Raw genomic sequence first — 10,068 nt, forward strand, 5'->3', positions numbered from 1 at the left:
GGACACATATTATTCAGGGCGCAGGATCAATGGGGTTCACATATGATTACACACGGTCGGATTGCGGAAAGTCTCCTTCGATACCCGATACCACACTGCCATAATTGGAATTACCATAAAGCTATAAATAGAAATTACTCATTTTGTATAATCAACCAATCGTAACAGCGCTGAACGATTTTTATCACGGTGTTAAATTTTCACTCGCGACATACGAGACACAAAATGCTCGTTTTTATTTTTTGTGGCACAATTTATACCATTATTTTTTCCCGAAACAATATCTATTCATACGACACACGAACACTAACATGGTACATGAACATATGTTGAATATCCATTTTACCGATTTTGAATCTGGTTAAATCTATGTTACCAGACCATATCTAGCGTTGAAATTGAAGCTATTGCTAACAAACAGAATAACCGAAAATCAGTAAAAAAAATTTACATTAAGAACGAGAATCACACTATGACGTCATACTCACAAGCTTTGTTAATTTTGTTTTACTTGCATAAGTACGATTGAAAATAAACACAAAACACAACAACAACACAATGAGGAATAAGCATGTTGTACTGCCTTCTAAATCGTCTTATCCCTTCTTTTCATATTATCGACCATCCTTATTGTATCGTTCCTTTGACGAAAACTCCTCAAAAAGAACTGGACAGCAGTAAATGTTTTTTCCCCATTTTTAGAAGTTTAAATTTATTTTGTTTACTAATTGACTATTACGACAATCTTTCTCATGATGTTTGGTTTTCATTTGAAAGTAGGTCATATTTATTCCAGGCCGATAATATGATAGCACATAATTGTGTCAGTTTGTTTTTGGTTTATTAGTAGGTTTATCATATGTTGATTACTGGTAAGCCGCTAATATGTGAACAAAATTTAAAAATAATTTAAAAGAAACATAAACAAGAGTTTCGTTTTTTATCAAAAATTATTTATATAAAAAGAACATGCGCATAGTAACAAATCTAAGCAACCAATCAGAAGGGTCGATATTATGAGAAATGGTGTACATGATACAGATTACTACATGGGGCTTATTCTCGCCAGTATTTTGGCAAAACATGGCATACATGGAATAACTTTGTGATCCCTCAAAGCGAAGCACATAAAAATACAATTGTAACATCAGCAAGACCCGCTTTTGTCAATAAATCCATGTAAAATGTTTAAACGAAAAACAACATTTTCACACGTACATTAAATCATGTTATCGGGTATTCTTTTCACTTCTTAATGACAAACGCATAGACACATAATAATTATTAATGCTAAAAATGCTCGCAGTGTTTTGCATTCTTGTACAAAAGAAGCCGCTTATTATATATACTGATTTTAAATCTATTACTAACAATTTGTTGCGTACATGTTTGAAAACGAGGCATATAACCCAATTAAGCTAAGTTGGAATTTATATTATTTAATAATTTCTGACGTACCATTACACCTTTGACAGAACTGTTCATCCCATCCGCAAGGACAGTCCCTAATACCATTACATATCTGACCAGGTCTTATCCAAATTATCCTTTGATTGCGATGGGTACGTGGGCACATTATTGGCATTGAACGTGGTGGTAATTTTGGCTTCAATGGCGGTAGTTTTGGGTTCCATCCATTCCGCTTGTCTGTATTAATACAATTTATTATTATTAGCTTGTTATGAATTTTATAACATCATCCGCATAGTAAACACATATATCATCGAAGTAATTTAAGTAGAAGGCGCACAGCAAATAGCATATAAACATAATCTAGTAGTTAATGATAATGGGCAATAGATAAGTGTATATACGTGTATAAATTTTAGAAGGTCACTGTACAATGATGTATGTATAATGCAGGAAAACAACTGAAAACTAGTATTATTGAATCTAGCTGAATCCACTTCTTTTTATTTCACAAGCTAACTAAAGAAAGTAATTAAAGAAAAAAGTAGGTGTACATATTTCTACATTTTATGTTCATTACATTCAGAACATTCTTTTTATGAATTAAAATTTAATTGTAATTACAAGTTTATTCAGCTTTTGAAGTCCAAATATAACTCAACGTGAACAGACAAATATAGGGAAAAATGAATAAGAATTTTAAGTGAGAAGTAATGACAAGAAGGATGCTCGGCGGGAAATGCAAATGAAACTTATGACAAGAACAATCACATCAAGGGTAAAATAAATGAACACAATTTAGTGAATCTGTTTCACAGGAAAATAAAAGGGTGAGATATAACAGCGTTGAAATAGAAAACAAACTAGATGATAAGTAAAATAAGTCGCACATAGGACAGTTAGCATACCAATTGTATGACTGGCATATCCGACAATGCACAAGGCGGCCAGCAACGCTAGAACCTGAAGTGGAAATGACACAGTCACTTACACTATTTAAGTATAAAAAAACGTGCAGCATGTACATAAGGGAATTAATCGGAAAGATTGTCATATTTGTTATGATTTTTTAAGTACAAAATTCCTTGTTCACAAATTCAATGTGGACTTCTGGCTGCAAATTTACCGCTGTTAATTGCCAAAACTAAGCCATGTTGTTTTGGGTCATGCGCTAAATGACCTGGCGGAGAAAACGGTTACACGGGTGTACAGCGGTTGGATTTCTATGCCAATAAAAAGGATTTTGTTTTTACAGATGTACGGACTTTACCGCGTGAAACTTCGAGGATGTCTATGAACATAAATAGTACTTTTTTGACTGATTGATTAAACTAAATTTTGATTATCAATGTTTTTTTAGAACAAACAGTGATTTAAAGAACATAGGAACAATTAAATAACGTGTTATAGTATTGCTTTTGAAATAATGCCGAAAAAGTAACTCGGCATTGACAACCAAAAGGGTCATCCAGTTGTTGGTGTGGATGAAGAGGAAGAATCGCTTCTTGCAATAAAAAAATCAACGAAAGCAAATCAGTGAACTAAGACGCAAACATTTTATTAGTGAGAAAGGAAGAGAAAAATATGTTCGAGAGGCAGTGTAGGAAAGAAACTTTTTATCAAATAGAGATGATGAACAAATTACCCAGTTGCATGCGAAAGCCGAATTAAGGAATGTACATGCAACCCGTGCAAATGAACTATATAGATATATTTCAAGTTCTGACGATTAAATGGCTATTAAAAAGAACCAAGATATACCGATGCCTAGGCAGATGTTTAATGGTAAAAGTTCCTGGGAGAGGTTTGTCAACCCATTTAAGGCTCTTGCAGGTTCTTGCGGATGGAATGACCAAGAATGTCACTTCCGCCCACAAAGCAGCATTCAAAGCGAAGCTGCAGATTTTGCTTTCAACCAGACAATAGCAGATACACTGGAAACATATTCAAAGCTAAAGAGTGCTTTGGAAACTCGATCAGTGAACATATGATTAGTTCATCTTACTCGGAAGAGATCTAAAATAGAAAGTATCAGCCAAAGGAAAAATTAGCTGAATACGTAAGGTTTGTGATAAATGGTTACCCTTCTGCTGATGAGGTAACCATCAATGTAAGGCATTTTATTAAAGAATTGTAGGATCTGAAGGCAGCCCTTTTCGTTGTGATGAAAGACCACAAAAATAGCGATGGTGCCAAAACAATACTTATGCATACAACAGCCTCAAGGAGGAGGTTATAAATGAATTAAATATGTGATTCCGAAACACCCAAACCAAACCAAACCTAACTATTCGCTTCAAGAATAAGTGACTCGGGGTCGGTTGCCATTGTGTTCACACTGGTCTTACTGAACTGTGTACTAACGCGAAAGTAATTGTGGGTAGCACTTCTTTTGCGAGTGAAAAGTGAAAGCGAAAGTCGGTCAGGTAATCGTGCTTCTGATAATCGCTATCAGTCTTAATAGAGATTCAAAATCACATTTAAACATAATTTAATAACATTTCTTTAACATTCCGTTTTAAACACACAATAAAAAAAAGATTTTTCTTTCATTATTAACATTTTCATTCTTACGCAGAACTACTTTGGCGGAAGCACAATTCCCCAAACCAGGGAATGTGATGCGCCTTAGTATAGATGTGACAATAACGTAGTGACGTCTTCATCTATGTATAGAATGAGTCGGTTGCAGGTCTTTTGGCGTGACATTAAAACGAGTCTAGGTAAGAAAATTGATCATTTGGCGTCGCAACTAAAAGCGGCAGCAAACCAAGATAAAGTTTAAATAAATCGGACATTGTGTGGTACAAATGTGGCGAAGTTGGTCATATTTCAATCATGTGCTCATCAAAAACCATTTAGAAAAAGTATTTGAAATAGATGGGACTGGGGCAAACGGCCCTGTGTTAGTCCTGTCTAGTGCAATATCCAACTATCCGCGAAACATTTTGAAGTGTAAAGGTATATATTTTGGATCTGCAATACATTTAAAGACTTAGATATGTGAAATTTCTTGCAAATGGATACAGGTGTCTGTGCTACAATAGTGTCAACAGATTTATTTAATAGAAACCGATAGCCCCTCAAACCTGAATTACGTGTTGTAGATCCTTCACTTTGCTTGGAAGTAGCAGACAATGGACTATTAAAACGGGAAGGGGTATCGACAATCACCGTTGAAATTGGAGAAAAAAAAACAGTTTTCAGTGGGATATATTTATAGCATCCATCCAAGTGAACGGTCTAATTGGTTTAGACTTTCTGCACCACTTTAATAACAATCTTCACAAAAATGGGCTAAAGCATAATGGCCGAAAATATGAGACTTTGGTATTAAATGTTCCGTTGCGGGCTGTTTGAGTCCCTTGAAGTAAGTACATTATGTTACCACCTTAACTGAATGCTTTGTTCCCAGGAGAAAAGGTAGATAATAGTGTTCGAAATGCAAAATATGGTCAGCTTACGAAATATAAGATGTTGAACACTGACATACACGATGGACTTTAAGTGGGAAATACATATTTAACTAGAAATAGTGTAAGAAGTTGATGCACACTTTCATATTGGATTATTTATTCATCGTGAGAAGATATTGTTATAAGAAAATGTTCCACCTTAGGGTACATAGATGAAGTTGAAGACAATGATCGTTTACAGCTCAGGATAATGTGGAAACCTCATTTCCGGATGATAGCTGTCAAGCTTTTGCTAATGTGCTGGAAATGGTGTAAACCACTGCAGGATCTATACCAACGTTCGGGTCGCACAAATGTGATGCAACATACTATCAACGTGGGACACCATCGTCCAATGCAGGTAACACAAAGTAGAGTACTTAAAGCTTTTGAGGGTAATGAGGAAAGGGTGATAAGCAACAGTTGAATACGCAAGTGATAAGGTCTTTTAAATGATTGCACTGTAAAGAATCCTCCAAAATGTAATCTTTACCGAATATCTTTTGAGTTTCTTGTATTTTTCGTAAGTGGTGACAACTACTATTTTCTCTAAGCGTATTTTAACACAGTTAACAATTTTAAGATAAATACAATTACATTCGCTGCAATTCATTAATGTTAATAACTGTTCCATTTGTATTCATACATAAATAAATCAACAAATATTAATTTGTATTAGATATATCACGATCATTTAAAATTTCTGATTGCATAGTGAGTGATTCTTTTAAAAAAGGTGATAGTGACTGATTTCTGCAAGGCAAACTGATGGATGGTTGGAACCACATAATATTGTTGGAAAAATTGTTCGGACAATAGAATGTTCATTTAAAGTGTCCATGTAGCATAACAACCATTCTTTGATACTGCTTGAAGCATAAACAAACCGTCATTACTTGTGTCTTTACTGTTAATCTCAGAATGCTGCTAAATTAAAAAAATTCCAGAAATCATACAGTGATCGCCAGTTTCGAAGTATCGTATTCATTATACTTGTTTTAAACGTTAATCGAAAAATAAAATACAGTAGAAACGTAACAGAACAAAATAAAGCTTAAATAACACACACAACATCTAAAAATGAAATATCCGAAAAAGATCGTCCGAGATATAGTTTTCCGAATAAGGAACTTAACACAAATTCCTTACTTAGAGGCCATGATTTCGGATACTAATATTTGGGTTATTTTCTTATAGCACAACTTTATAATAGGTATTATTGGCATGGTTAAATGTAATATTTGTTATTTATTTCTCTTATACAGTTCTCGAAATCTTATTTGACCCTTACCTTTGGTCGAGACTATATGATAGCTGGATATTGAACATGTTTTATATACCTCATTCAGCTCTTCTAACTTAAAAGTTACGAACGGATGCTGATTCCATATTAAAACTGAATTAAGCACTAGATTTTCATTACATATGGTATTCGATATAGAAAATACCGGTTCGATTTGAACAGGAAATCCTATACAAACCCCAACAAAAACATCATGAATATGTAACATTATACATACAGTAAATGTATTAGAGTTATTTTGTTTTGATTTATTTAAGAATTGTATGCGTTATTTTTCTTTAAAACCCTATATAAAGTATGTTAAGCTGGAATAAGGAATAAGAAACTTTATTTTTATTAAATCTTTGTCAGGTTTAAGGAAGAATAGTGGGTGTGAATGCTTTATATGTTACTCAAGAGAGCGCATAGAAAATCATTTGAATAGTGTGTACTATTGACAATATCAATAAAAGATGAATACAAGATTCGAACTCGATACCTCTGGTACCCATTGCTAGTGCGCTACCACCGCACCAAGCTTGTGAAACGCGAAGATAATGAATTACGATATGGCCACAACAAATTAATTAAATGTTCGTCGAATTTGTCGCACCTATACATCTTAAAACGAAACAATACTATTGCCAAGCAATAAAAGTCCCCTACCGGCTCCACCAACGTCAGAATATTTTTTTATATTTGTTGCCCTAGCAACCATAATTTTTGACGTAAGAACAAAATGAAATAATGTGCATAATGATCATATTGCAATATCTCCATGTGTCAAGTTTCATGAAAAAATGTGAAGAACTTTTCAAGTTATCGCAGGATCCAAAAAAAGTGTGACGGACTGACAGACAGACAGACACACACACACACACACAGAGAGACAGACAGACAGACAGACAGACAGACAGACAGACAGACAGACAGACAGACAGACAGACAGACAGACAGACAGACAGACAGACAGACAGACACACAGACAGACACACACACACAGACAGACACACAGACAGACAGACAGACAGACACACACACACACACAGAGCGCAAACCATATGTCCCCTCCGGTGAAACCGGTAGTGGACAATAAACAAAAATATTATTTTGATTTTTGCGCCCGCAGCAACAATTTTGCTGCTCACCTATTCATTTAATGATGGGGTCATTAGATTGGTTTATGGTTTATGGCGGCGCTTGACTGTCTAGTCGTGTCGGCCAAAGACACAAATGGAAATGTTAATTTTCCCCCGGGGCAATTAGTCAACGCCAGTCGACCGGCGAGAACCGGGATGATTCGTGGAATTTTTTTAACGCAGTCACACTATTTCCTGGTGCCGCCCCGGTATAAGCCGGTCAACAACCCGGCAGAGTCCCGGTCAACCCCGGACTAGCTGCGGTTTATCCCGTTGAAGCCCCGGCAGAGCCCCGGTTGTCGCCGGTAATGTTCAGATGGTACCCCGGTGAAAGCCGGCAGCGTCCCGGCAGAGCCCCGGTATACCGTAACTCCACCGGCACTTACCGGGGCTATACCGGCAGGCATCAAACCCCGGCAGAGCTACGGCAACGCCCCGGTTTAACCCCGGTCGTCGCCGGTAATGCCCAGGCGGAGCCCCGGTGAATGCCGATGGCGTCCCGACAGAGCGCCGGTTTACCGGTGTACCGTAACTATACCGGGATTCTGCCGGCATTCACCGGGACTCCCTGTTGTTCCCGGTGCCGTCCCGGTTGTTGCCGGTGCCAACGCCGGTCTTTGTCGGTCCTTCCCGGTGACTTCCGGTTCATCCCGGAGGTATTAAACATTTTAATAACTTCCCGGTGTAGCCCCGGTTGTTCCCGGTCGTCCCCGGTTTATCCCGGTCGTCCCCGGCGGAGCCCCGTTTCATCCCGGTAGAGGCCCGGTTCATCCCGGTAAATCCCGGATCACGCACCGGGGCTCCACCGACATCATAGTGAGACTCGGCCTTTAAGAGGTTATGTTGTTTTTTTTTACTTTACAAAACTTAAACTACTCCTTTTTTTTATTTTGACAGTGCTAAACTAATAAAAGTAATGGTTCAAGTATTGTTTAATACCATAATCTATGATATTTAGAACTAATAGAATGTCAAGATATTTCGTGTTAGTGTTTTTTGCCCAAATTACAGCCTCTTACATATTGTGTCAAAAGTGTAAAAAGTAATCAAGGATGTTTCACGATGGAAAGGTAACTTTTTTTCAAAAAATCTGGCCAAAGTTAAAAAAGCCAACTTTTTAAATAAACTAAATTGGTTTATTGAGTTTATCATACAGCAGTTTAATTCCCTAGCACTTTATAATAACAAAAATTAGGACTCAGTTTAACATGCACTTATTAACAATTGTATACTGTTATTTATAATCATAAAAAGAATGTTAAAAATTTCCCAATCTCATGGTTTATCGCACTTTTTCCCCCAATCGAAAAAGCACAGGCTGTAAAATATAACGCGAAGAAAAATCACTGCTTATGCTTGATGGTTATTGTTTCTTGTTATTTAACCATCATTAACAGAAAGCTGAGCTTCTAATATAACTTGGATAATGAAAACTACAGTGTACCATGTAAAATTAAAGTAGTCACACTACCCGGTGTGAGCAAGCAGAAAAGCTATTGGAGATTTTTTATTTTACAAACATTGGATAAGAGCTGAAACACAGTGATTACTACTAGTTATATGATCTTGTACTGATATTTATCAGATATCATGCATTTATTTGGCAAAATATAACACTTTACATGGGACAATACATGTTTTTTTCGCATTTTGCTCGCCTGTGATTTTTTTTTAAAGTATAATTAAAAATAGATTATTTTTATTGCGCTCGCTCGCTCCATTTTGGGGGAGCTAAAATCCGTAGAACAAATCTTCAATTAGTTGTGGCCTAAGATACTTTACATAATAAAACATACTAATACAACAGGACAATTCACATACAAAAAGATCGAAATGAAAATGTATTTTGACGTATGCAGTACATATAATATTGATTATTATGCATTTGAAATAATATAAAAAACGGATATTAATCATATATCATCAGATTTGATACGGACTTGCTCACATATTTTCGAATTTGTAAGGCATTAAATATTTAAACAAGCAAATATATTATCGTTTGAATAGTCTTTACTATTTACAATAACAATAAAAAATGAATAAAAGATTCAAACTCGGTACCTCTGGTAGCAAGAGCTAGTGTGCTAAAACTGTATGTGTTCAGCCATAAGTATGACGATATGTTAGTTATATGTATAGTTATATACATATTTCCCAAATTATCGAGATAAAAGTTTCTCATCTGGAACGCCACTTTCCGCCTTAACTTGATGCTTATAGAAAGAGATACATTTTAAACGAAATATACCATGAAAGCATAAAGTGTCGTCCTTAAGTGCACAGGCTAGTCTGGGACGACAATATTCCGCACATGAATTACAACACGCAGTTTTTCTCAGAGCGCGGATCAGTCTAATGTCTATGGCCCCCCCAAAAAGATTCTGTGTTTCGGGCAACTCGACCCTACCTAGCAGAACCCCGCCGACCCTTAAGTTTTTAAAGACGAATTTTCCGTGAAATTTAAAGTCGTTGCGCTTATTTTCATGGGAGGTAATCACGTATAAAACGCATATGGTCATAATACACCAAATAGTTTCCCTATATAATTCAATGTAAAAGCGGACAACTTTGAGCGAAAATAAATGCAACGTTTGCACATAGAGACCCCCATAACCATACCTTTCTTAAGGCATTCTAAGCGGAATCGATTTATGAAATAAAAAAGATATGTCCATGCTACAATGCAAGAAAGAACTTGACACAAATCAAAATCGACTGTTTTTGCAACTTTTTTTCGGCCGGTTCTAGTGGAATGTAACCTTTTCTAGTCACATAATTT

Source organism: Dreissena polymorpha, chromosome 10 (genome assembly GCF_020536995.1).
Source record: "Dreissena polymorpha isolate Duluth1 chromosome 10, UMN_Dpol_1.0, whole genome shotgun sequence".
In the NCBI taxonomy this organism is placed as follows: Eukaryota; Metazoa; Mollusca; class Bivalvia; order Myida; family Dreissenidae; genus Dreissena; species Dreissena polymorpha.